Raw genomic sequence first — 25,783 nt, 5'->3', positions numbered from 1 at the left:
CCAAGAGGTGGCATGGCATGCTGGTTGGCAGTGTTGTTCTTTGATCCGTGGGTTCTTAGAGGTTATAATCACTGTTCCTGCAGTCCTGGGTCTTCACTCAGACATGAAGGTTTCACAGTGATGAGGAGAATAAGGCATAACTGGTTCATTGAAGCAAGTTGCACTGATTCCATCTTTGTTAATTTAGCTGACATGCAGTCTTCCTCCAGATAGTGTCTTCTCCTGGCTGTACATACAGTCTTGTGCTAATCTAAAGCTAAGTTAAAGGTAGATATTTTGACAGCAGAAAATAATCGTGGATCTTTGAGTGCTTTGCCGTATTTAGATTACTCCTTTGAACTGCTTGGAATCATTACAACACAATGCAAACAAGAATAGAATAAATCCCTGAGTGGTACAGTATATGTGTACTGAGAACATGTTGTGTGATCAAAATATCTTTGCATTAAAACAGCAGAGGTTTTTGCTAGCATTTTTGATGTGATAAATAAGCAACTAATTAAATATTTCAGATTATGTAGAGCATACCTTTAATAGCTGAAAGGCAGTTCTCCAATGTTTAGCTCCTTGCAGACTGTTCAAAATTATGCTTTCAAAACCAACCTTCATTATATACATAGGAGTGATTTATTGTTTCTTGGCTTATGTCTGTGAATTTGTTCGTAAACATACTGTCATGAAAATGGCAGAAAAAAGACACAGAGGAATTCTAGTAGCTGGTATTGAAGTTGCAAGTGTCCTCCTTAGATTATTTTGCAATCATCTCCTTAGAGTAGAGGCACTCTTCCAAGACAGAAGAAAAGAGGGGGAAAAAAGACTTGAAAAATCTTCAGTCTCTCTACTTACTTAAACTGCCATTGCTATTTTCATAGAATAGAACACAGACAAATGCTATCACTGTATTGTGAATGCTAACAGAGACAATAGTGAACTCATTTCTGTTGCTCTAGTGTCAGTTAATATTTATTGTAGATCCACAGATTACAGCCTTAATCCCTTTTTTCCTGCCCCTCAGGGGTGTGTGTGTGTATAATTGTTGTCGTTAGTACCCACTTCCTCCTTTTCTTCCCCCAGGTTTATCAATAGCTCTCTACCTAAATGTGACATTTTTTCATTGGTAGTCACTCACTACACTTTGGGATATATTTTATCCCTTCTTTGTGTGTGCTGAATAGCATGGTAGGGTGAATTGAATCTTGACATTTTGGAGTGAAATAGGCTTGTTTTCTTTTCAAATCCCTGAAGTTGTTTAGTGAAATGCTGCAGTCTAGGCTTTCTTCTATTGATATATAAATAGAAAGAAGATTAGTTTTGAAAGCACAATGGCTGCTTACAGACTACAAACGGTGCAAAAAAGGGACGAGCATACCTTGATGTCAGTAACAGTTTTCTGGGGTGGGAGTTGTGTGGATGAGGGGAGAAAGGAGGGAGGGAAAGATTCAGAGATGAAAGGAGATGGCTCTCAGCCTGGTATCTGCATCAGTGAAGTGTGCTGAATGGAAGGTGTTGTAAGAAAGGTCAGTCTTTGCAGTTCATTTAAAACTTACCTGAAGTTGTATTTGCATCTGATTCAGAAGAGTGATTGGATTGGAAGTACCATATCTATATATCATCTTCAGCCTATTATTCCATGTATGCTGATTTATTCTTTTCAACTTTCTTTCATCCTAAGTTACTTTTATTCCTTTGAATTCCCTTAGTTCTTTGTGATCTGTGATGTTCAGGTCTAGTAATGGAGATAGCTACAGTATTCAAAAAGATTATCAGAAAACTTCAAAAGATATCTAATTTCTGAGGTTGCTTGTACCTGTACTGCTTGTAACTTTACTGCTGCTTTTATGGAGTGGTTTCTCTGCTGTTATTGACCCAAATACTGCCAAGTTAAATACTTCAGAGTTTATTGAATTTCCCTGTCAATTAGATAGGTATTCTAGCCAAAAGAGCAAAATCGTAGAATTGTAAAATGGTTTGGGTTGGAAGGGACCTTAAAAATCATCTTATTCTAGCCATCTTGCCATGGGCAGGACACTTCCTACTAGACCAGGTTGCTCAAAGCCCAATTCAGCCTGACCTTGAATACTTCCAGGGATAGGGCACCCACACCTTCTCTGGGCAACATATTTCAGTCCTTCACCACCCTTATAGTGAAGAATTTCTTCCTAACACCTAATCTATACCCATCTTCTATAATTTTCCTATCACTACATGCCCCAGCTCTCTGTATTCCCTTTAGGTAGTGGAAAGCTGCAATAAGGTCTTCCTGGAGCCCTCTCTTCTCGAGGCTAAACAACCCTAGCTCTCTCAGCCTGTCTTCTTAGGACAGGTGTTCCAGCCCTCTCATAATCTTTGTGGCCCTCTTCTGGATTCACTTTACAGGTCCTTCTTACACTGGGGACCTAAGAGCTGGGGACCCCAGAATGATGCTCTCTCTGATGGGTTATGGGACTTCAAGTCTCATGACTCGCCCAGTGGAATGTAGTGATTGTTCTCAAATGCTGAGTGTTGCTGCAGTCACAGAACTGAGATACAGCATCCATTAAAGACTGAAATCTGGCAAGGGCCTTAAATGCCAAGCCATCACAGTTGTACTCATTTGTCAAGGAAATATATTCTGGTGCTATCTGAAACAGGCAAAATTAATTTTTTCAGCACAACAGTTCTATACTGTTCAATTAGCTTTATCTACCTAATGGTTCATCCATCACAGACATACAAACATTCCCACAGTGTATACACAGCCTGAACACAGCATGCACGAGTAGGACTTTACTGGCACAAGCTTCTTGCAAATTTTCCAGTTTTCAACTAGCTGCCAAGCATCTTAGAAAACTGCAGAATCCCAGGAACTTTAGAAACACCTAGAGATAAAAGAGAAATGTGTTTACACTAGAAGAGGCCTCTGATGAGAAACTTTATCTGTGTCACTCTTTACTGCAAATCTGTGGCCAATCCACTCAGCAGAGCTTTGATTCGCACCCTTTTTGGGATAAAGCAGTGAACTGATACACAGTACAATTCCACTTTCACAGCAAATCAAGAAGATTTTTTTGTTTATATTTGTACTGACACAATTCACCCCTGAAAGTGTTAAAATAATACCATGGCTGTGATTGTGCCATTCTTTGAGGATATAACCAGTTAAATCATAGTTCCAAAATGCCTGAACAATAAGTAAGTGCTTTTGACTTACCTAATGCAGTGACAGATGCCTAAATCAGCCTTTCTGAAATGTAAAACACTTCCTTCAGAGCTTTCTGTGCATTTCTCACCAAGACTTTGGGTTTGTAAATCACATGTTCTAAAAGGAATATGAGTGTGTGGAAAATTTTGATTCCTAAAAGCGCTTCAAAGAATTGATAAATGGGATAAATGAATAATTTAGTATTGTAAGAAAAGTTCAAGAACCTATAGCTATTACAACACCAAATTTTCTCATAAAGGATTTGAGGTACAGACTCCTGAGATGTGTCAAGCATTTACACACATAGCTCTCATTCACATGGTTACCAATGCAAGATTTTCACTCATTATCCCCAAATGTCAATGGCAGAGCAGATTCAAAAAACTTTAATAGACTTTTGTGAAGGAAAAAAACAATTTACAATTCAGTAATGTCCTAGAGCACATTTAAGTTTATGGAATGAATTAGTTCACTGGGAAAGGTTTTAAAAAGAAGTCATAAGCATCATCAAATTAAACATATAATGGTAAAGTCACTTAACTCTCTATTTGCATATAATGTGAGTTCATGGTTGGAAAAGGTTGTTTAAAAGGTTATATAACAGAAATATAGAAAGCCTTGCTATAATTTATTGCCCTGTACCATTAGTCTGGTAATGCAGAAAGATGCATGTACACTGATCTGTATTATACATATATATGAAAATAATTTCACAGATAGGAAAAAAAAAGACATTTTTAGCTGTGATCTAGACTGCCAAAAATACCTCTGTTTATTCAGTTAGCTTTCATATTTAATTGCCTACCTAGTCATCTGTGGACATAATGTTGGCATACTCTGTATAATATGATAGAGTCTCATTTTAGGTGTGTAATGAACTTCAGTTTCCTAAGTGGAGCTTATATTAGGTGACATTTTCCATGTTGAGAAAATTGCATTTCTTTGAGAAGAGGCTTTATGGCAAAAGATTAGAAATCTAAGCTAGTTCTGTCAGTTTTAGCAAAACATTTGCAATGGCTCACAGTTAGAAAGTAAGCTGAATGTTTTGATGGTAGATTCCCCCAGACTAGGCTGAAAAGATATTATCAGTAAGAATTCTATAATTTCTTGAACTCCTGTGAATTCTGTCGATTATACCTCAAAAGACTGGCACAGGAAGAGTCAAGAGCTCCTTGAATGAAATAAGAAAATAAGGAAATAAGACATGCTTTTGTTGTGCTGTTTAAATTAGCAAAAAAAAAAAAAAAAACAAACCAAACACAATTTTGTGTTAATTAGAATCCACCAGACTGTTTTTCATAAATTTCATCTCAGCATTTAGAATGGAAATGTTGAAACAAATTTTAGACATCATTCAAAGATAGGAGCATTTCAAGCAGAAGCTTCAAACTGAATGTTTTATTCACAGTTGTCTTTGTCTCTTCTGAAGACCATTCTCACAGAAGTTAAAGGTCTCTTGATTAGAGTGTGTCACTTAGAAGAGCATGAAAATGCCAGGGATTTAATTACTGCTGTTCTGTTGCTACAGCAATTGTATATTTAATTTCTCTTTTAAAAGTAGGGCAAGGGGGAAAAAACAAGTAAGTGCATGCAATGTGGGTTTTTCTTCTCTTCTTCTCATGAGGCTACAGAAAGGTCCTGACTGAGTAAGACAATCTGTGTTGGTTTCTCCAGCTTGTTGTAGCATGATCAGAGGGAGAAAGTTTATGGAGAGGGAGGGCCACACAAAGCCCAGGTAAAATAATTGCAGTGATATTTGTGATGTGCAGAGCAAACCTCGCCACATGAACCCAAAGACTCTGGTAAGAACATTGGTAGTTTTCGTATTTGAAGTCTGCTAGGCTGACCCTAGGGGCTGATTCAAAAGACAAACAAAAGCAGCCCTGAATAGTTTACAAAAAACCATGTTATCTCTACCTGTACCACAGATATAAACCAGATTTTACAAGACCCTGACACTTAGGGACTTCACTTTTGACAGATGTAAGAAAGCTGAGAGCATTCCCCATACGCTTTTCAAATGAAGGTCAGTCTTTCCCATTTTCCCCTGTCTATGGAAAATTTGGTGCCCTGAGGATGGAATTGATTTTATGTCATTCTAGGCACTCCCAAGGGAAGAAGTCCCTCCCTCTTCTTACTATGGTAAGGCTGAGCCAGTGGAACACACTAATTACATGTGAGGGCTACCAATGTGCACTTGTGCCTCCTTGATTTTCCTTGAAGGCCATCTTGTCTTTCCATTTACGTGGAAGAGGAAAAGTTAACAGCATCAAGTCAAGCATTGCTACTTAGAATTTGGAAATAAATAAATTCTCCTGTCATGCAAGTTTCTGTCTTAATTTGCTCTTGTAAAATCCATCCTTGTTGTTAGACCAGTTCAGAAACACAAAAGGCTTTCAGGTGGCTTTTCAAGAGTCTGTGTTGCAATCAATCTCATAACAAAGTGGAAGAACTCAATTTAGAATAAAATAGTGAAAGAATTCAACCTAGAAGGGCTAAATGAGCATCCAAGTAGATCCAGTAAACTGTTCATCATTTGATCAGTCTTCATCCAAAAGAGAATAATGAAGGGGGAGAGAAATTTTGGAGTCAGGCACATAATAAGGTACATGAGCAGGAACTGAAACACTGGGCATTGGCTATTAGAGGAAAAACTTAAAAATAGGAACAGTAAAAGTAAACTAATTAATTAATAGTAAATTGTACCAGTAATTTTTATTCTTCATAAGTCAGCTAACACAAGCATAAAGGAAACAGTTTTTTAATTAAGTTGCATTTAAAATAGAAGGGAAAGCTTTAATATAATGCACAATTATACTGATTGCCACCAGGTGCTGCTTGAGCTAAGATTACAGTAAGACTCAATGGTAAACTGGACATCTTTTTGTGGACTTGTAGAATATGCAAAGGTATAACTGTTAAAATTCAGGTGTAAGTACTGTTTAAAAAAGGAAGGCATGTAAAACTTGATGTTTCAGAATCTAGAACAATCTCTTGCTGATAGGGGATTGGAAAGTTTTTTTCCACATCTGCATTTCATGGTATCTCTTACACTTTCCTTAAAACATCCAGAAGTTTATGGAAACAGGATAGAAGACCTGTTGGGCTCAGGTCTAATCCAACATGGCAATTCTTACATTATGATTAATGAGGTTCCCTTTATCAACAGCTGTGATTCTGACCTTTGTGGCTCTGCTGCTTATCTCCTGATTTATACATCTTCATAACCTGCATCTCATTTAGAATTAAATAAAAATCTAAATAACTTCCATGCAATTACTATAGCCTTTTCAAATATTTGCTCATTCAAACAATTTATTCACAGAATCTCAGATAGTACAACAGCAGCACTCTTCTAAAGTATAGCACTACTATTAGATTGGTTTTTTACATGCAGGCATTCATTATGGCATGTAGGAGAGAAATAATATGCTGACACTAACCTCTCTGAAACTTGCTTTGGAGACCCAAATGTGCATCTCTCTTATTTAGTATGGTGACATGGTCAGATATATTCAGAGATTTCTTTCCTGGCTTGTAATGTTAGTGTGATTCAGGACATGTTAGCTTGATGTGTTATAAAATGAGCCAGTTTATCTTTAGTTTAGCCTGTGATCAGTGGGGAGAGTGCTTTTCCTTTGGGAGCTGAATGCAAAATAACTGAAGCAGATTGAAGTTGGCAGTGACTAATGAAGTCTTGTGAAGGAGTCAGGAGTCAGTGGGTTACTACATAGGATGGATTGAGAAGACAGTAACAGCAGTCTCTTTGTTGAGTTTATGCTGTCCTTTTTTTTTTTTTTTTTTTTTTTTTGCAAATCAGTGCTTCTGTGAAGAAAATCTCCTCAAAAAAAATTAAAAATTCCTGATGTATGTCTCTGAAACACAGACATCCGCACACACATTTGTTACAGTGGAGATAATTCCAGGCTTCCATGTTTAATGAGCCAGCATGGTTGCCTAAAGGTGTTCTACATGTTAATAATTTTAATCAGTCACACAGAATTTATGGAGCTAGAATTTCAATTGAAATTAGCATGAGCTAAAACCTCAGTCATTTATTTCTCTGAGAGCTCCCCCTACTTTGCCAGTCTTGATAATGTGCCCTGTTGTCACAGAATCTGGCACAATAAATCAGTTGTTTCTCAGGCACCACTGAGCAGCCTGGTATGGGACTTGCACACAGAGCATAACTACTGGGAACAGAGAGCACTGCAGTTAGGTTTGCATTTGCTATACGTGTAAAATCCGTGGGCATGGGACAAAAGCTGAAGGAGCATAAGGAGGAGGAGTATGCCAGCCTGGCCGCAAAGGTACTGGGAAAGGGGCAGAGACAATGCCAGCCAAGCCCCTGCCTCCTGCCTGGCAGCTGACCCCAGGTCAGCAATCACTGCAAACTGCTTCTGCCTTAAGCCCGTGATTAAATGACTTGAATGACTGCCTAACCTCAACTGTGTGCAAAGCAGGGTGAAGGAGGTCAGGCAGGAGGAAGGGAAGCACGCCCTCCTTATGCAATCTTTGGGGAATTTAGCTGGGCTTTGTGCTACGGGTAGCACTGATGCAAACTTACAGCCCACACCAGTTATTGGAAATTTTTCAGCAATGCTACAGCAATTCAGAAAAATGCTGTGGCATTACACTATTTTTGTTCCTGAAATACTTGTTGAAGCCTTTTGTTAAACAAAGTCTTTAAGACTTTTCTTTTTTTAGGCTTTGTCTTTTTTAGGCTCACAATACTTTGGGGATTTTGACTGAAACATCGTGAGACAAACTGATTCAAGCTCTCTGCAGTCTAACTGTCCCAGCCTGTGTGCACAGAGTGCAACAAGATTTGTGTTTTCCACCTCATTAAACTGACAGCAGAAATTAGTTTGTGGTATTAAAGACTAAAAAGTTAAATTACAGCTACACATGTCCTTTATGCAATGGTGTGTGTGAAAGATGTTTGATTTTAATGTTTTCTATAATGGAGAATTTAAATTGCAGTGTTTGTCAAATCTCTAATCTTTGTTTCAGAGTGGAATATTAATTATGCTTTTAACTACAAGAGGTAAATAAAATGAGCATCTACTGCCTGCCTAAGGGTAAATTGCAGATTACTGACAACGTGACATGGCGTACTAAATGTCAGTTTTGTCAAACAAATTTAGAGGAACAGTTAAACTATTAGCTTCCTGTTGTTACAGGGGTTTTTTTTTGCAATGAATGACTGTTCCTATCAGCAGGGGCACTGTACCATATGGAACACTAACAGAGCTAAATCGAATAAGCGAGATGAATGAGGAGATAGCGCTACAGACGCACTCAATTAATTTATAACTGTCTATTAACTTCTGTTGGTGGTTTTGAATAAACAATAGATTAACCATTACACCCCTTCTCTTTCTTTATGAAACCAGTAGAAAGACAGTGTGGGGAGGGCACACAGTGAAGAAGAAACTGAGCAGTTTCTTTATTTTTGCCTCCTGATTCTTAGTAACTCAACTTGTGTGGTATTGGCAGTACCTGCAAGTAACAAATGCATTAGATCCAAGAAGCAAATAAAAATATTTCAGATGTGGTTATGCATGCAAAATAGTTCTTCAAATTACCAATTCTTCAAATTACTCTGCCTGATTTTTTTTTTAGAAGCTGTTTTAGTAACAGAGAAGCACTAGTATGGCATGTGAACCTAAGCCAGTCATTGCAATTTATTTGGCAGTTAAAGGAAAAGTGTTGTGATCAGTGCAGAAATAAAATATTGTGAATGTGTCTGCCAATCTGTGTGTGCCCCAAACTACTTTTCGGTCTGAGCTGCGTGAAGCAGGTAAGATGCATTAATGTGCCCCTGACTAGGAAAATTTAAAACATTTGATTTTGTGTACCAGATTATGTCCTGCTAGAGTAATTAGAGTCAGATTATTTCCTTCTAGTTTAAATCCTAATTAAATAAACATAATATAATATATTACTATCCCTGGCTTCCATTTTAAGATATTGGAGAGAGATGAGAACCTCCTTAGTAAAAAATACCTAAAGACCACTCAAGCTATTTCATGTCACACTTTCACATTGGGTGTTCAAAGAGCTAACTGATGAAGATCTTACCACTGCTGAACCTGAAATCCAAAATACCAGCCAGGAAAAGTGGGCAAGGTTAAGTTAAGAGAGGGGCACTAGAGGGATAAAATAATAAATACAGCAAGACATGATTAGCTCCCACTCTGTCAGTGAGAGTGATCAATAACTGCCATAAGCCTTGTCATCATGTGATTGCTTAAAGCCAGAGTACTTTTAGACATAAGCCTCAATCGAGTTTAAGTTGCAAACTTCTCTTAAAATTCTTACCTAAGTTGAAAATCTGTAAGTTTGTTTTGAATTATTGTCCCAGTGCAGTGCTGAGGGACACTGCCCATCTGTTGGATCATCTTAAAAGAGGAATTCACAGATACTTGGAGACACTTAAAATTTCATCCTATTTTTAGCCTTTTGCTGTTAGCAATTAGTGCTACTTAGTTCATTATACCAATAGGAGAGGTAGCTGGAAGATGTTCAGGAGCAGGTGCTGTGGGCTCAGAGGAGATCTGGGAACACAGTACTTAGGGAACACAAGACATGAATTCATAGAAAGCTTGAATCCATTAGATATACTGCACATAAACAGAGTTGTTTGAAAATGGAAAGCTTCCATTTCCTGGACCAACCCTCCATTTAGGTAATAATATTCATCCTGGTGAAATCCTTTCAACTGTCAGCTGAATGCAATGGTCTTCTCCATCTTCTGTGGAAAGACTGACACTGCTGTCAGCCTGCTGCTAACTTCTTCCAGGATCCATATTACTGATGAGTGAAGTGGTTTTTGTCTGTCCCATTACCGTACATATGGGGTGATGTAAGTTTTAATTAGCAAAACTCCATGAAATATTTAAAACTCTTCAGGTGAAAGGAATGATATTACTAAAGTGGAAAAATAGCATGAGAGTCTTACATTGTGTAGGAACATGAACTTCTTAGATCCTAGTGGAAAAAAATAAGTTAAAGAATTGGCAGTGACAATCTCAGGCTGGGACTGAAGAGGGGCAATAAGTTGTCCTTGTCAGATTCAAGCCACAATATTAATACGTTCCTATCTGTAGGCTTTTTGACATGTAAAATATAATGTTCCAAGTTACGCAAACATTTCTGTCTGCTTCTGACAGAGTAAGCCTTTTTTTTTTTCAGTTTTAGCTGCACAGGGCAATAATTCCTACACTTCACCTAATTTCTGAAATCAGCTGTTGTGGTAGAGGAAATACTGCTTTACTGCCATTTAAAATTCTACCCAAACTTATGTCCAAGTGTCTGATCCAGGTGTTCATGTATCTCCTTCAGCCTGTATTTCTAAGTCTGTGGGAAAACTCTTGTTAATCTAGCTTCTTGTTACCATAACTTCTCATCTAAATTCAGCTAGAGTCTCCTCACCTGTAATTCACCTATGCCAAAATACTACTGCAATGCCACCGCCCACTCTTACTTAGTTACTGTTATTTATAATGTTGCAGTGTTTTAAAGGAAGGCACTGTTTAAATAGTGAACATGTGTCCCTAATGAATCGCACAGATGTCCACTCATCTGTTTTCACGTTACTTACTTCCTTGCTGTTGAAGAAACTGTCACAGTACTATTTTTTATCCAGTATTTGTAAGCTTAAAGATTACTAATGACTGTTAAAAATTACCCCCTAATGGAGAGTAATGTCATTCCATGCAGTGACTTGCATGAAACCACATTACCCTCAGTCAGGGGGTAATTTTTAATTACTATAATGCTCTCACAAGTACCCATGGTGCAGCACTGAGGTCATCTTTTTTCCATTACTTAGTTTACTAAGTGACTGAGTTTAATGGATATACAAGAGATCCTACTTTTGCATTCGGTCTCACACAAGTAAAAGTTAGCAAGTGGAAGCCTGTTAACCTCTTGGAAGAGCACTCATTTCTCCAAGGACAGGAATGCAATGCGCTGTTCTGAGTTCCTTCTCCACTTCACTGTCCACTGAAGTCAGCTTTAAGGAGTCTTGTAATTTCCTTTGAAAGACACTCCTTTTTAACAAGTTGTCTAGATAGACTATGAAATGTCAATCTAGTCAAAAACATTTGTTTGACATCTGATCCTAAGGTACTTTTAATTTGAATCACACAGTATGTTAAAGAGAAATTGCTGTGATCTAGTCTATGAATATGGTATACTTGCCATTGTGCATTCATATTTCTTTAGGTTTGGAAAACAGTCATAACACTACAGATATTTTCAGATACTTTTGTAATGTTGCATAGCCATATATTCTATTACGGCTTACTTATACCATCTTATTACAAAATATACCAACATTTGTGCCAAAACACAAAAAGAACCTGTTCCACAGTAAATGCTATACTATTTTAGAAGCATTCCTGTTCACTGCTTTTTTTTTTCTTTAATGCAAAAAAAGATTTGGCAGATTCTCTAGGAGGGTAAAATTTCCACATATTCCCAAATGTTACTGACTGGTAGTATTGCCTTGTTTAATCTCCTGCTAACTTCTCTCTCTCTCTCTCTCTCTCTCTCTCTCTAATTTCTGCTTATGGGGCTCCTACCCAGACCTGTCTTTTGACCTAACCTACAGTTTATTACAGGCCCTAAATTACTCCCTTTCAAGTACCCTCTCCCAAACCATGAAGAGCTTTAACAGAGAATTCTGTGCTATATTATTCAATAAAATCACAGAAAGGATATTATTAACCATTACATTCTTCGGGGGTGCAGAATCATTTTGATGGAACTCTTTTAAGTTTTGTTAAGGAGGTATGCTTTCTTAACAAATTATGGTGTGGTTTTTTTGTTGGGGTTTTTAATAAAGAGCAAGCAGTTTGCTTTGCAGCTGTCACAGTTTGCATCCTTTCTCTGTAGATGATGAGTTGGAGAGTTAGTTTTAGCACTAACACATTATAGCTTAGAAACTTCACCACTGCTATGCAAAGGAATAGTTTGTTATTTTCAACACAAAAGCCTGTTAGTTCTGTTTCTGGCCTCATGGCCACTTCCCTTCAGACAGGTCTGTGTATCTGTAAATCTCAGTGTACTTACTGTATTACATCACTACTATAAACGGTAATACTTCAATACATTTGAAGTACTGGACTGTGTGTTGTAAAAGCAGCAGCTATCATTAGTCTTAAAATTGCACATTCTTACTGACTGATGTTTTTAATGATATAGTAGTATTTTAGTTGTTTGAGGTTGTTGCCTTTCAAAGAACAGCACAGTGCCTAGCAGCTCGTATTTTTACATATTGTATTTTTGTGATGGATGGGGATCAGGGGAAGGGCTATGACTATTTATTGCTTTGACTCTGTTTGCTCAAAGGAACTTTACCATGCAAGCTCTATTTAGAAGTTACAGATTTTTCCAAGGATAAAAGATGTTGTTCTGTCTTTAAAAGTGTATGTTCACAGAATTTAGAATTAGATTTGAGTACAAGTACAAGGCATTCATTTTTTCTTTGTGTTTCTGTGACAGAGGTATAAAGGTAGTGTGGTTCCATGCAAAATTTGATTCCTCAGTCTTTGGATTATCATTCTGCTTGTGGGTGGCAAAGCTCTGAGTGAAAATCCTGTATTATAGGCAATCATTAATTAAAATTCTTTTCAAATGTTAAAGTTATTGTGGCTGTAAAACTGATTGTATTTTCCAGATGAAATTGTATTAGAAAGATTTAGAGAAGCTTTCCTTGACACCTTTCTTACATCTTTTAATTAAGAAAGCCTTTGGTGTTAATAGGTTCAAGTTTGCCAGAATTAGAAATGAAGGTATCTAAATATTTGAAATGTTCTTATGTAAAGCCACTGTGGTATGCAGCTGTATCAGCTGCCCTTTCCACCATGCTATAAAGAGCCCATAAAGTGGATTAATCAGCCTTCCTTGCCATACAGGCCTCACATTAAAATCTTCCTTATGAGCCATTGAAAGCACAAAGGGCCCAACAGACATACCTGCTAAAAGAGAAGTAGGGGTTGGACAGCTTCATTAGCTTTTTATACAGGGGGCAGATGACAGCTTCTCCCAAAAGTCGCATTCTGCTGTGTGGGATAAAATTGGATTGAGCGTGCAGCTGCATCTCAGGCTGACCAAACAGTATCAGCCACACAAGATCTCAGCTGGAGCGCTTCCTCCTCTGGTCATGTCGTTGGATTAGCAGCAGTCCATCTGCCACCACGCTTCCACTGCCAATTAAATGATATACCCATGGCTTGGGAGAGCACTTGAATGGTTTACAAGCTACTTGCTGCTAAAGATCCACTGCTCAGTGCGTTTGCCTGCAGTGAGCACAGAGCAGTGGTGCATTAGTGCACTTCCAAAAATGCTCCAGGTGTATCCTCATGCATCCCACTAATTATTCTACCTGCCCTAAGAGGATGGCCCAATTTCAGCAGCTCCTTAGGAAAAATTATTTTCTTTCTTACATGAATTAGAGTGACTTTTGTTGAGACAGATTACTTCTTGTGGAAGCAAAGGAAGATAGACTCCTAAAAGACTGATGAAAACTCTATGCAGTTGGATATTTTGAACTGCTGGGGTATACTGAATATTACAGAAGTCTTGAAGGAGGGAATTGTTTGAAAAAGTGAAAGGCACATGATAGAGTATAGGTGGTGCAGAAAAAATTACGTGCAAGTTTGTGAATGCTCAGTACCAGCACCAGCAAATACGTTTTACAGGCTGCTGCCTGTATTAGGATACAAAGAGGCAAAAATTATCTATTCAAGTTAGGACTGTGGATCAAAAGCCAGAGTAAACAAGGAACTCTGTCTTTCACAGAGGGCAATATATTCAGGAACTGAAGAAGTACCTCCCACTGCAGCAGGAGTTATATAGGAGCTAGGTCAGGATGCTTATCTGTTTACCAGAACATCTGTACTAACACAATAGAATTTTTCATCAGCAAAAAGCCTTTTGCTCTTTTGTACTCCACTTCTGGGGATCAGCAAGGCAGTGAATGAGTCATATTAGGTTATGCCTGTCAAAACCTCTCCTTTTGGTTCTGCACTACACCACTACATATCTTTAATTATATGTTTATATATTGATGTGCATGTATATAATAGATACAATATATACAATGCATTTACATATACTTAAATAGAAAATATGCTAAAGATAAGGGATATTTCAGAGAACTTTAAATGATTTATTTTGACTGCATTTTATGTCCTTATGCTGTTAAAGCCAAATCATAGAATGGTTTGAGTTGGAAGGGACCTTAAAGATCTCTCGTTCAAAACCCCCTGCCATGGGCAGGGACACCTTGCACCTAGATCAGGTTGCTCAAAGCCCCATCCAGCCTGGCCTCACAGGACCATGCCTGTCGCAACCTTGCTTCTTTTGATATACCCAGCAGGCAATCCATTTGCCCTCAAATGCCTTAGTTTCTGTCCAGGGAGAGAGGGGTCTGTGTAGAGACCTAAATACCTTAAGGGAAAAATATCTCCTGTATTTAAAACTGTCACAGTTTCTATTGCTTTCTATTAACTTGAGCCTATGCAAGCATAGAGCTAGCTTGTTAGATGCTGTAGAGATCCAGGGATCTGCTTCCTCCACTGGGACTTGCAAGACAGATTTTCTAACCCCATAGTGCAAGTAACAAGGTATTTCACATAGAAGGCACCTGTTCCATACCCAGATCAGCCTCAGGTAGTGATGCACTGTGAGGCTAGGGATTTTCTCTTTGTGGAAGGAAATGCTTATGTGGCAGATTGACTTTTAAGGAAAGGTGTTTTCCTGGCCATGCTTACGGACTTTGAGAATATCATAGCAAACCTCAAAGACAGAGGCTAATATATCATAACAGACACATCTGCCATACATCTCTGTAATTCCTCATGCCTAGAACACCTCAGAAAATATCGTGAAAATTTGGTGTGGGCAAAACCATCCCAAAACAAATTTGCATTAGTTTAACACTGCCTCTTGTTTTGGTTTGTGAAAGCATAGGGTTTCTGGATACCTACAGTGCACACTATGCCTGGGAGTTTGAGGCTCTATTTAAACCTGACAGCTATGGGATAAGAAGGTGTTTTCTTTCATCATTAGCCAGCCTTTTCTAAAATGGTAATTAGTTTCAGGAAAAGAATTTCAAAATCTTTTGTGGATGTGTTCCTGTGAAAAGCTTTCTTGTTCACGTTGTCTGGCACTACACATCACACAACTACCTCATCCCGAGTAGGTCCCGCTGTTGTCTGTTTAGTTTTTTATTCAGATCACAGGATAGTATGATGGGGGCAAAGAGGAAAAAGAAAAGCTGTTGAGACAAAGGGGAGGGATTGCAATGTCAAATTCAAAATACATATTTTAAAATATGTTATAAATAGGGACTTCTTCTACCTTGTGCAGGATCTTTAATCCCAGTCTACACACTACAATGGAGAAAATATCTCTCTCTGAGATCAATATGATACACACATCCTTCATTCATCTAAATAGTTCCCTTTAAAATTTTAGCTTTAAAACAAGATCAGGTATGTATATTAATTTGCATACAGAAGAACCTAAGTACTTCTGTTTAAATATAGATCTGGGGTTGTTTAGCCTGGAGAAAAGGAGGCTCAGGGGAGACCTTGTCACTCACTACAACTCCCTGAAAGGAGGCTGCAGTGGGGTGGGGGTCAGCCTCTTCAGGCAACCAGTGACAGGACAAGAGGACAGCCTCAAGCTGTGCCAGGGGAGGTTCAGGTTGGACATCAGAAACAATTTCTTCTCTGAAAGGGTGGTGTAGCATTGGGATGGGCTGCCCAGGGAAGGGGTGGAGTCACCACCCCTGGAAGTGTTCAAAAAACAACTGGATGTGGCTGTGTTTTAACTGACAGGGTGGTGGTCAGTCAAAGCATGGTCTTGATGGTTTTGGAGGTCTTTTCCAACCTTAATGATTCTGTGATTCTAAGTTAAATGGCATGTATGCTAACAAAAGAGGAAGTGCAGGTTCTGTATAAATTTTCATTTACTGTTCTTCAAACAGAGTTAGCTAAGAGAATGAAATTTCTTTTTGTGGGGGAAAAAGTATTCTCAGGCAAAAGGAAAGGTCAGGTGTGTAATTTTCCTGTGACCATACATTTCAGAAAAGGATTTCTTCAAAGACTGCAAATACGTCATTTCACTAAACTTGAAATAATGTCATAAAAGCATGTAAAGTAGTATAATGTCATTTTACATTTATGTACAATTAATGTAGCAGAAATAAATACAAATAAAACAGAATGGAAAATGGAAAATTTTGTTTTCATTAAAATAAGAAGACATTATTAATAGTATTTTTAAAAAATTAAAACATAATTTGTCTTTTTTCATGGAAAATTCTTACATTCTCATTGTGCAGTTCAGTGTGACTATAACTAGCTCTCTAATGGAAAAGCTTTATTGATAAAAATATTTACACAAGCTTCAGTCCTTAAGTTAGAAAGGTGGTTTAGTACAAGTGGCAGAAAATAATTAATAAAAAAATGAAATTATTAACTGAAAAGAATCTATATCTATCATCATATTTAATTATTTGAGCATTTGTAATTTTGCTAGTATTATTCTATATTATTTCTGACTGCATCTTACATGTAGGACTATTCAAAGAAAAGGTACAATTGAGGATTGTGTTCAAATCTGTAATGCTTTAAATCACCATGGCTTCCTTTTTATGAAAAAAAGCCCTAATACCAGAACACTTAATGGGAATTCTAGAATAATTTGGATCAGAAGGGAAATTCAGAGATCATCTTCTCTAACCTCCTGCTCAAAGCAGACTTTGACTAAATCGAGTTTCTCAGGACGTTGTCCAGCAGGGTTTTGAGTATTTCCAAAGACTGAGATCCCAGCTCTCTGAGCACCTGCTCCACTGTTGGACTACCCCAATAGTGACAAAAACTTTACTAATTCTAGTAAATAGGAATTTCCTGAATTGCAACTTGTGTCTAGTGTGTCTTGTCCTTTCATCTTGTTCCTAGAGTCTAGTTCTGTCTCCTCTCTATGCTCCCATTAGGTTAAAACAACACTAAAATCCCCTGTGAGCTTTCTCTTCTCCAGGCTGAACAAGCACAGCTCTCTCAGTCCCTCCTTGTCCAGGATTTGTCTATTGAGAGAAATCCAGGCTGAATTCCCTGCTCAGTCACATAATGTTTGAAAGTCCATTTCCTTTTCTGTCAGAAAGGCTTCTAAGTGTTACAGCTAGGCTACTGGGTTCTTCCCTCTGCTCATAAAGGATTTGGCATACTTTGGTTTCCTTCATATTCTAAGTGGCACCCTGATCCTCATCCTGCAAATAGTTCTACATGGCTGCTCTAATCATTTAAGTAAAGAAGTCTTTAGTGAAATGAACAGATTCATAAGCATTTGCTTTGTAATTAATTTGTGGGGAAAAAATGAGTTTTAATATTCTGTGTGTTTTTCATAAACACCCCTATAATTCAGGACGACCTAGTCAATTAAACATTGTATTCTCTATTTTCTTTGTTAATTTGAGGATCATAAGCAAAACATAAACTAAAATCCATACTGTGAAATTGTTAAATCTTGAAACAAATTGAGAGGATTTGTGGCTTTTCATTTTTCCTTCCTTTGTTCAGCTGAGTAGAATGGGACATTTTATTGCCCAATTCGTTACTTCTAGTATTCAAGATCATGGTCAAGATTAGATAACAGTAAATTATGGAAAATACTGCTGCTCACATCTCATTACTGTTCTATTCTATTGGGGAGGCAGAAGGTTGTTGGAGTTTTTTTTAAAGTGTGCAGGTGCATTTTTCTGAAGACCAAGACCAGTGTCTAACTTGAGCCAAAAATAGTGCAGCCAGCAGCTTTGCAGACACAGAGTTCTGCCAAAGCTTCTCAAATTCCTTTTTACTGCCATAGCCTAGAGCCTTCCCTGAAGAACCTGTCAATCACACTAAAATACACCGAGGTCCTCTTGGGTGGACGTGGAAGAACTAAACTGTAACCACAAAATTAACTTTCTCTGAGAGCTAAGAAAAGAGTCAGCCCATTTCAAATAAATGTTACATTAATCTGATGCACCACATAGCTTCATTTTTTGCAGCTGGTCAGTCACCAGTGATGCCTCTGCATCAGCCATTGCATCAGCAAATTCTGTTAGTGCAATGCCTCCTTTGACCTGAGGTGTTCTTGGGTTTGATGCTATAACCCTCACTTGCAGAAACTCAGGTAACCTGGTGTTCATACAAATCAGAAGCTGAGAAAGAAGTAAGCAGAGTGTTTAATGATGTCGCTGTAAGCAAATCTCAAAGCATGTGCTGTATACTTGAATTCAAGAAGGAACACTTAGCAGCAAAAGTAGATGAGCTGTGTATCTCTGACTGCAGCTGTGCCTTACTTTTCCATCATCTTTTCCTTCTTATTTCCCATTCACCTCCATATTTTCTTTCCCTTTCCTCAGCCACTCAGGTCATGCCATACTTTCCCTGTAAGCTAACAGTGATACGGGGATCTTTCCAAATACCTTCCCTTTTTTTGCTTTGATCTCTTGTGATGCTAATGAACCAATCTACTAATAACAAAAAAGTGCAGAAAGACCACTGAAGTTCTTACATGCAGTGAGTAAAAAGCCAAGTTAAGAACAACAGAAATCAAAACTGGGTTTGTTTGTGCTAATAAAAATCAAAACCATTTTCATTAACCCCCACCTTCATGTAAAAAATTTGCACTCTTTTCACTCAGTTCTTGTAACTCTGTAAGTTAAAGGAATCCTTCCCCTACCCCTTTACTTGTATTCTTTTCTGCTTCTCTCTTTACAGCCAGTCCTGCTGTTATTGGAATGTCTTCTTGGTCTGAAAGTGCATCCAGAGTCTCTGGCAAAAAAATGAAAGTCACAGTGAATGAAGGGGGGGGGAGGGAAACTAAATCCTGTGGTGTCAAAAACACTGTTTCCAAAATTTGAGCATCATCACAGCATTTTTTAAAATTTCATTCTTTTTTCTTTATCAGCAAATGCAAGAGCGTGATAAAAATGAAATGAATAATGTTAGCATTTGCTTTGAAGCAGGAAGCTGATAATTAGAACAAAAAGAAGGTGCCTAAAAGAAATTATAATAAACCACCCCTTTGTACATCAGGTGAAAAGGCTTATGTACCCTTGGCTGTATTAAAATATTCGTAATCTCCAAATCAGTAGTACAACATACTGTTGTACCTTTAATTCATTCTGATGTCAGTGCAAAATACATGTTGAACGTCTTAGGACAAAGAATAATTTTATAATCTAATACAGGTTTGCATACTAAGAGATCATAAGCAAGGAACAGCACAATTCAGTGTTATCCTGCCACCGCTTGCTTTTTGTAATTCTCCTGACAATTACTTTCCCTGTGATTGTTCTCTAGAAATGCTGGTACTTGAATTGGGGGCAGCTTGTAAAGTATCTTATTAAGTGTTCACTAGTTCTTGCTGCAAAGTGGAGCGCCTTTAAAAATATTTCTCCTAACCTCATTTCCTGTCTGATAGAATATTGACAGAGCACAGTTTAATGTCACTGTGAAATTGCAGTCTTGAGCATATTGCATTTCAAGATAAGACATATAAATGTTAAATTGAATGACAGAAGTTCAGGTGAGCAGAACTTTACTATCACTAATGCCACACTGTTTATATTTCATTTCCTTATTTGATTTCAATTGCTTCATATTTGTGGCTCAGTCCATGTAGGGGAAATAGAAAGGGGTTCAGGGTAAAGTGTTGCTGTTTTGATAAGAAATGTAAAGTAGACTAAAATACTAATTACTTGTAGTTATAGTTATTTAATAACACCTAAAGAAATTTACCATTTTGATTGGATTAGATATTCAAGTTCTGAAAACTTGTTTTCTATAAGGACTTTTTAAAAATAAAAAGCAACATAAAGAGTACAAATGAGGCGTTGGGAGATTCAAGGTATTCCCAAATAAAGAAAAAATAAATTCTAAAAATAGAAAGTAACATTTTGAATTTTCTAATGCAGATTAGAATACCCGATGTTACCAAATGTGTACTAGCTCACACACATGTAATTCTCACAATGATATGTGATGTGTGGGTCTGTCTCTGCCTTAGAGGACCCATTGTTGAAGACAGGAAAGCAATCACAGTTACTGAGAAGGACTGTTTTGTTGTTCAGGAAAAAGTAATTGCAACATAAGTTGGAAGAATGTATAAAAACTCAACAAACAAGGAACAAGTCTGTTATGTTTGCAGGCTTTTTTACCCTCTTCCTGTGGAGAGCTTTTATCACATTATGTCTTCACACTGAATGTCGCTGAATCAGTTATGTGTATTAAATTATTTCAGGTTGAAGCATATTCCCCAAAATTAGCTATGAGTTTTCTTTTAACATATCCTAGGCAGCCAAAATAGATGGGCAAAGTAATAATAATAATAATAATAATAATAATAATGTTGATTAATACTGCTGGTATTGCAAGTAGCCTAAAAATCAAACAAAGTGAGTCATTCTGAGTCTTAGAAAGGCAAATAATGTATTTGAATCCTGTTTCCTGCATTATCTGTTGAAGGGATTGTTAATACAATAAAAAATGCATCCAGTTTTGGAATAAAAGTCCACATCATGTCTGTGATAGTGGCCAGTAACAGACCTTTAGATGAATACAGGAATGGAGTGAAGGGAAGGTAATGCATTCATTGTAATGCATGCAATGTCTTCTGCTCAGCCTTAATCAGTTTTTCTTTTACCGATACTAACTTTTGGTATCTCTAGAGTCCTAGTGGTGATGTGTTGCAAAATTTTCATAGAATCATAGAATGTCCTGAATTGGAAGGGACCCACAAGGATCACTGAGTCCAGCTCCTGGCCCTGCACAGGGCACCCCAAGAGTCACATCATGTGCCTGAGAATGTTGTCCAAATGCTTCTTGAACTCTGTCAGGCTGGTGCTGTGACCACTGCCCTGGGGAGCCTGTTCCAGTGCCCAACCACCCTGTGGGTGAAGAATCTTTTCCTAATATCCAACCTAAACCTCCCCTGACACAACTTCAGGCCATTCCCTCAGGTCCTGTCACTGTTCACCACAGAGCAGAGATCAGTGCCCGCCCCTCCTCTTCCCCTCATGAGGAAGCTGTAACTGCAGTGAGGTCTCCCCTCAGTCACCTCCAGGCTGAACAGACCAAGTGACCTCAGACACTCCTCATACAGCTTCACCTGAAGGCCCTTCACCATCTTTGTTGTCCTCCTTTGGACACTCTCTAATTGCTTAATGTCTTTTTGATACAGTGGTGCTCAAAAATGCACAGAGTACTCAAGGCAAGGCAGAGCAGAGCATTTTCTGTGTTCTGTGAAAATATTTATTTTATTTAAAAAAAAAATCGATATACTCCCTGCTTCTGGTTCTTTCATTGTTGAGAAATAATACTTTTATCATATTCTCAGTTCAACTGCCTCCTTTTTAAACTAGGGACTCCTTATCTATGTAAGGATTACTGCTTTTCTGGTAGGATCTGCTCCTTTGATCTTCCTATCACCTCTCTGTATATGTTCTCTACTTTGTGAAAATCTTTTTTGGATAGGCATGTGTCAGAACTGCATGCAGTGTTCAAAATGTGGAAGCTCCATAAATCTATAAAATTGCTTAATCACATTTTCCATTTTGTTCTCTATCCCTTACACAGTCACTTCTGACTTCTTTTTGCCTAGTGCTGAACTTTTTGTCTTCAGAGAACCAATGACTATCAGATTTCTTTCTTCAGTAGTTTATGAAGTCATTTAGATGCAATACGGTGTGTGCATAATTAGGATTATTTTTCCCATATGCATGACTCTATATCATTCAACACTGAGTTTTGTCTTAAGTAAATATCCAGTCACTCTACCTCATGAGATAAAAGAAATAACTTTTTAACTCTATTTCTAATTTTTACGACAATTTAAAAATTGTGTTTTGTGCAAAAAGATAATGGATATTTTCTAGATCAGTGTGTATATGGGAAACAGTGCAAATCCCAACATGCAATTATGTAGGATAGACACTAGTAATGTATCTCTGTTGTGAAAAAATGACCATTTAACCCTACCCTTGGTATCACATCTTTCCAACCAGCTGCTAAAGGATTTTACTAAAAGATCATTCTTATTGTAGTTTAGATTCTTTTAGAGGTTTGGTGAGCAAACTGTTAAAAGCTTTTGCAACTACAAATGCACTCCGCCACTGGGTTGTATGAAAGCCCCCAATCCTTTCTTCATCTGAACCATTTCTGTGATTTGTCCACAAACAGAGAAGTAAAATTTGAAACAGTAACTATGTGAGAAGCAGCTATTTTATCTTGAGTTTCAGTAAGTGCAATAGATCACTGCATTAATGGAAAGAAAAATTCAGCCCAATTCCCTTAGCAGGACAATTACAAATTTCATCTCACTTTGTTTATTAAGATCTTGGTGATGGTAGTGTGTTGCTAGACCTGTGGGAAGTAGCAGCATCTTGTTTCTCCTTTCTTTTCTTGGCAAGAAAGGAGGGATACTGATACAAAAAGGAGAGTACCACTCTGCTTTGAATGGGGAAGCAGGAAGTGAGTGTTTTTGTTAGATTCAAATTAATCTGCGTTTCTCACTGTTCCTAAATTAAAATAGAAGGCACATTTTTGGCAGGGCCTGAGTTCATTCCAACCCCAGTCGCCATTATCTTAAAAATTTTTATTTTTACTGTTGTTACATTCCTCTAATTAGTGTCCCATTGTGCCTCATTCTTTGTGCCCAGAGCTTTTTAAACACAAAAAGGCAAGCTAGGTCCGAAAGAGTTTTGTTATTTAAGTCAAAACAGGACAGAGAAAATGGATACAGGAAAATACATGGAAAATAAACCAGACAGTGGCTAACAATGTAGTAGCAACTTAGCAGTTATTGCAGTTGGTTTCTTGAAGGGTTTGAGGAAGAAGTCACAGAGAAGGAGGGTTTTTGAGAAAGGTATTGAGTTAGGCTTGCACAAGTTTTACAGAGTGAGCCTTTCAACAAGAAGGAACTGTACAGGAGAAGATGCATCATTGGAGAGTTTCATCATGGTAGATAAAATGGGGACAGATTGTAATGAACTGTTCAGCTTATTACTTTCCTGGACTGTTTTTATTAATATTTGTAACAGAACAGAGTAAACGATACACAAAATCCCACACAGTTTTGCAGGGGAAGTCTGTATGATTTTCTGCTCTGCATTTTACTATATTTTAACTATTATACCAGTTCACTTCATGCTATTTCTTGTGCCTTAAAATTCCAACAGTTCCTACTTAGTCTTGAGATTTTTCTGAATATCAGGCTCCTCTTTCCTGAGACTGTGATATAGTACATTCTCTTTCCTCATATAGTCAGGTAACACTATTTCTGTGATAAGCTGATCTTTTGGCTTTCCCTACAAAAATAATTTCATCCTGGGTAATGATCATGGGAGCTTCCATCTGTTTTATGTTTTTCCTTTGGTTGTAGATCTCTTTTCCTTTAAGAAGGATGAAACATCAGACAGTAGCTATGAAGTGTCTTTTCTGCGAGTGAAGATGATCAAATATTTAAACCTTTTTTTTCCCCAAAAAAATTTACTTTAAACCTAAGAGTATGAGTGGTGGTGGTGATGTGAGGTACCATGGTTTTCAAGTTTCTTAAATCTTGTATAGTTAGAGCCTCTTGGGGATTGTGAGACCCAAGGAATGGATGAGAAGCAGAGACTGCAGCACTGCAACACTTTCAGCAGTATCTGAATAAACTGCAAATGCTAAAAATGTTATATTCAGCTAAAGTTTACTTGTCTGAGTCCAGTGGGTGTTTTTGTTCACAGTACAGAAGTCTGGCTGGTATTGCTCTCTTCCTGTAACAGTTGTTCCAGATTTGAACTTTTCCCACAAGACCTATTTCCAGTATTAGATTCAGACTGAGAAGTACTGTACAGTTGTTACTGTCTTAAAAAATAAATCTGCTGTAGCTTAATTATGTGACCAAAAGATTGGAAGGGGAGCCATGCATGGCTGCCATCTAAATGTGCTGCCATCTAAGGGTGAAAGAGGAAAAAAGATACCCATTTCATGTTACCACTTTGTTAAGCCTGTCCTTACAAAGGACTTCCATGAAGTTATTCATGTATTGGGTGATAGGTCTTAGATTCAACTTTGAATAATATATTACTTATTCATTACAATTAGGTATGGAGGAAGGGGAAGATGGAAGGATGCAAAGATCTAAGAGTTTTGTTTTACTTATGGTACTTGAATGAAATTTAACTGTCTCTGATATGATAGAGTTCAGACCATTATCTAATGCTACTTCTGCATTTATGCACCGTGGAGTAATAAAGAACCAGTTTTATTATCAAGTCTACAGAGTAAGCAAAGGCTCAAGCAAACACAGGTGATTCCTGCACTGGGATGGGCAAAGGCATAACTGCTCGTGCTGCAAGTGCTGCAGCAGGTGTTTAAGGCAGTGTACTTCATTCACTGTCAGTCATGAGGAATGGGGTGGCAATCTATCAGCTTATTGAGGGCCAGACATGACCCTTAATACTTTTCTGTGCAGCGACCCAATACCATGCCTGCACTTACTATTCCTACTTCTATTATCAGCAAGACTTTAACTTCAAAGGCATTTTGAGCTTTAGTCATGGATTAAGATATGGCTGAGCTTGGTACTACATTGGTACAGAACACAACAACAGCTCCTGCCCAAATGGCTTCTTATCTAGGTGGAAGATAAGGGATAACAGGTGGATAGATGGGGAACATGAGGAGACTGAGGCAGTACTGATCAGCACAGAGAGCAGTAATATTAGTACTTTGTAAAGTTTTTGTCTGCTGGCAGTGATTTGAAGCAGAAGAGCGAGATATCAGTCAGGAGGGTTACAGAAAGCCCCTCCTGTGCAGCATGAGAGGAGACAGATGTTTGAATATCTAGGGGAGGCTGGTGTGAAATTTCTGTCTGTGGTGGGAACCATCTTTTCATACTGAGTAAGAGTTAACAAAGAGAAAGGCTTTGAAAGTTAGCACAAGTTGGTTATGCTTGATACAGTTGGCCTCCAGAAGTGGAAGGAACCTAGATGAGATAATAAGCTCCGGCAACTTCTAGCGTAAGATATGTAAAAGATGCTTCTGGCAGATAAATATGACCTGGCTTAGGATCACAGATGCCTCACAGAGGTTGAAGGAAAAATCAAGAGTTTTGGACATGCTGTTTTGGGATGTAGCTAAGCATAACTCAGGAGGAGACAGTGAGACTTTAGACTGAAACAGACAGATCTGGAAAAAAACCAAAGAGGTATATGCATCCAAAGCAATTCAATAGTTTAATGAACCACTACTGTAGTATCGGGTTTAAGAGATTGTCTCTGACAGACCACTCCTGCTGAGAAGCAACTAACTCATGTGACTAATTCTCATGAAATCAGGAGTGATAGAAAATTGTCTTTAGGAATGCAAGTCAATTTAAAATGTCTCTTGAGTGTGCAGTGTGTATTCAGAGCTCCAACATACACTATACAGTATTATATAAACCAGATTGCTGGGTTACACAGGGTCTCAGTGAAACCTCTCCAGACTGTTCTATGTATGTGAAGTGAACATTGGTATTGATTTGTCAGTTCCAGTGGAATCTCTCATA

General features: G+C 37.9%; 1 protein-coding gene across 7 annotated transcripts in view; it reads left to right on the top strand.

The window, feature by feature from the left end:
- The window catches only part of PTPRM (protein tyrosine phosphatase receptor type M), a 454,349-nt gene that overhangs the window by 334,207 nt on the left and 94,359 nt on the right, over positions 1-25,783 (top strand). The window lies entirely within an intron of this gene.

Source organism: Coloeus monedula (assembly GCF_965178545.1).
Source record: "Coloeus monedula genome assembly, chromosome: 1".
Taxonomy (NCBI): Eukaryota; Metazoa; Chordata; class Aves; order Passeriformes; family Corvidae; genus Coloeus; species Coloeus monedula.
The sequence above is the reverse complement of the archived record's forward strand: the minus strand, read 5'-3'. Positions and strand labels throughout refer to the sequence as shown.